The sequence below is a fragment of the Hyaena hyaena genome, unplaced genomic scaffold (genome assembly GCF_003009895.1).
Source record: "Hyaena hyaena isolate Hyena2069 unplaced genomic scaffold, ASM300989v1 scaffold_574, whole genome shotgun sequence".
Taxonomy (NCBI): domain Eukaryota; kingdom Metazoa; phylum Chordata; class Mammalia; order Carnivora; family Hyaenidae; genus Hyaena; species Hyaena hyaena.
In genome coordinates this window covers 1,182,104-1,185,932 of record NW_024081209.1, presented here as the reverse complement: position 1 = coordinate 1,185,932, position 3,829 = coordinate 1,182,104, and positions in this window count along the sequence as shown.

Genomic DNA, 3,829 nt, shown 5'->3' with positions numbered 1-3,829 from the left:
TTTGTGTTTTTCAGGAATGTAGCTACATTCCATTTCTGTCACTATTGGCAAAGATTCTCCTAAAGGTCTCTCAACACGTTAATGGTCTTTTTCAAGAAAAGATCTCATAAAGAAACACCTCATTGTTAGCTGTTCATTAATAGTTCTCTTATTGGCAACTTGGATGTATGCCTCTTAATTTTGCAAGTATTTTTAAATTAAAATTACTTCCAAAGCATTTCAAATACTCCTGGCAATAACGTCTGCTTGGAAGCAGAATTTCTAATTGTCTTCCCACAGGTCCTTTCTTTTATGGTTCCATAGCCTTGTGGGTTTCCTTAATAGTCTGAAATTCCACAATATAATCCATGTGTGTTGAAAGACATCTGAAATCATCAACATGCCTCAGGGTCTCAGGATTAAGCAACTATCAGCTCTGTCCTCATATAATTGGACTCGAAGAGGTAATCTTCCATTTAGGTTCAACTCAGAAATTCCTTCTTTCTCTTTCTCTTCCTCCATCCCTATACTTCTTGGTAGAGAAACCCATTTATGATTCAGACACATTTCTTTTTTTTTTTTTTTTTACATTTTAAATGTTTATTTGTTAAAAAAATTTTAATGTTTTTATTTATTTTTGAGACAGAGACAGAGCATGAGATGGGGAGGGGCAGAGAGACAGGGAGACACAGAATCTGAAGCAGTCTCCAGACTCTGAGCTGTCAGCACAGAGCCCGATGTGGGGCTGGAACCCATGAATGTGAGATCATGACCTGAGACGATGTTGGAGCCTTAACCGACAGAGCCACCCAGGTGCACCAATGTTTATTTATTTTTGAGAGAGAGAGTGATACACACAGAGTGTGAGAAGGGGAGGGATGGAGAGAGAGGGAGACACAGAATCAGAAGCAGTCTCCAGGCTCTGAGCTATCAACACAGAGCCTGTCATGGGGCTTGGACTCATAAACTGTGAGGCCATGACCTGAGCTGAAGTCAGATGCTTAACCGCCTGAGCAACCCAGGTGCCCCTATTGAGACACATTTCTTAAGGAATGCATTTTGATCCCCATGGAAACCCCTCAAATCAAACTTCAAGAGATGGCTAATACCTTTTTGTGTACATGACAGAGAGGTAACTTGAAGGCAATGATTGATTTTTGAGACTCTAAGCAAGAGGTCAGCCACCCTGGAGAAAGAAAGGCTCATCTCCACTGCTTAGATAATAAAGCCCTTTAATCTTATATATGCTGGTAAAGGGTAATCAGTGCTAGCACTAAACTCTCAAAAGTTCTAGGATCTTTGAATTGATGGCCCCAGAGAGTATGTTGCCCATCTTCCTGTTCGGTTCAGGAATCCTTAACACTGTGTCCTTGAGATTCATTCAAGGTGCCGGGCATGATTACCTTCTAAAGAGGTAAGACACTAGCTGGACAGCTCCATTTGTTACATATCTGTTACTGTGAACAGCCACATGCATTCTCTCAAGCTACTCTAATGTTTTTTACTATTCCTGCTCACCTCCTATACTTCTATGTTCTTGCCTTTTCAAGTCTACAGTGTTAATTAATTCCTGTTTACAGCTTTCAGTATTGTACCTAAGCTCTCCTAAAATGACTTCACTTTAGTTAGGAGCTTAATACTTACTAAAATATAGTGAAACTTGAACTTTGACACATGTTAACATCTAAAACTGCATCTCATGACTGTACTTTGAAATTCAGAGAAACTTCTGGTTTCAAATGCCTTACAGTTCTCTTAAGGAATTTGATGACGTCAATCTCGCCATAGGATATGTACCTTTTTCCTCTCATTTTTGGCTGCACCAATGAAGAGTTAAACAATGTGCATCAGGCCACACATACTGCTGAAGACCCAACTGGGAATATAGCCCAGGAAACTTGGCTCCCAGTCCGGTGTGTTTCTAACCACATGACCATCATTTCTGATGACTGTAAATTCACATAGTACTCTTCCTGCTGAAATATGCAGAAGACAATCACATTGGCAAACCGGACAAGTCAGTGCATGTTAAGTAAGTTCCTAAACTGAAGAGTGTGTATTTTCCAGGATTCCTGTTGCCACTGACTATGAATGGTCCACATTTTACTAGTGATATCATGACACATGGCATTTCTGAGGGTCCTTCCATTGCAGATTCCCCTAATATTCACATTCTTGGCACTTGTCTTGTTGGACACAGATTTTGCTCAAATGTCATCTTTCTGAGAAGGCACTTCTAAGTGTTGGCAGCTGGCTGCTGCTGTTAAATTCTTCATTGCCTCTGTGCTATGCCCTCCAATATGCTTCCTGAGAGGCTGAGCCACTCTGCTTAGATTTCAACTATATGTTTTTAAACCTGAAACAGATGTTATCTTGGCTTCTGTCATTTGTTAGGAGCCTCTCTATTTGCATTACATACAAGGTAGGTAAAAAGCAGACAATTTGCTGCCTCAAGCTATGAGGAAAGAAAAAAGGGAAAGAGGGTGAGACAAGACACAGGGAGAGAATAAACACATAAATTGGAAGAATAAAGCCACATGGAGACAGAAAGTACAACCACTTGAGCATCTATTATCCTAATATCATGAGCTATAGTTTGGCTACTACTGATTTGGCTGGCATTCCTCTTGAATCATATTTGTGGCCACCCAGATTAATGATGTGAGCTGATCTCTTGATTTAATATCAGCTTGCTCTTTTCAGCTCCCATGCCATTTACTGTCTTTAAAAAAAAATGTACTGCTTGTTACTCAGCCGTCTCTGTTTTCAAGAACTCAGTCTTCTTTTATTTTTTTTTCTCTCCTTTTTGTATGGGAACCAGGAACTAGAAGGCATTAAATGAGGAAAATTAACCACTCACAGAAAAGGTAGAAGCCCAGAGAAAAAGGGGTTTGTCTTTTATGGTTTCTACTTTGTAAGCTGTGGGTGTGACTCAATTTCCTCACCACCCACATAAAAAGGTTGCCACCCAATCACTGTTTTTTTCTATCCCAAACCCCTCCCCTTTGATTTTGGCTAGGAGAGACCCTAAGAAAGACTGCCCTTTCTGGAAGTTGCAGACTGTGACATATAAAAGCTGTTAGCTGCTCCTGCAGCCAGCAGCATTCAAACCTTGCAGAGTTTTGCTCTCTCAGAGTCTGTAATAAGACACACTCTTACAAGAGTTCATACTACAACCTAGCAAAGAACTTTAAATTTTTGGAAGAACAATATATTCATTTTGGCATTGTGCAGAGGTAAGCTCTTTAGCTCGACAAGTTTATTTTGCATGCTTTGATTTTATACTAGCTCACATTTTTATTTTTATTTTTTAGAAATGAGACTGGCTTATTATAACTTTTTTTCTATGTATTCTATCACTTGGTGTCCATATATGTCTGGGACACATTATCAGCACATTCTCTGTTGTTAACTGTGATGCATTTTTCCTCCTCATTCTCAAGAGTAATCTCAATTCCTAATGATTTCCCTCTGAGTATATGCAGTAATGCATTATGTGGTGCAGAAATTTGGGGCAAGTGGTTCACATGTATTGTAGGGTTAGTAGTCATGCTGTTTATTTTTCTCTAGCTATAGGCAGTTTGTCTTAGGAATCTGCCTCATAACACCAAGTAAAATGTATAACGACTACTGTAGGTTGTTTCCTAGGCTTGAGTTCAACATTTATTTGCATTTTTCAGAGAAAATAAAATCAGTGTTCCCAAGTGATGACTCTGTAAATTCATACCCACTGGACACTCCCCCCCCCCTTTTTTTTCTTTTTTTCTTTTTTTTACTTTTCATAGACCCTAACTCTACCTTTCTGCTTTAAAGCAAAGTAAATTCGGTGGCTTCTCTTCCACTCCTCAAA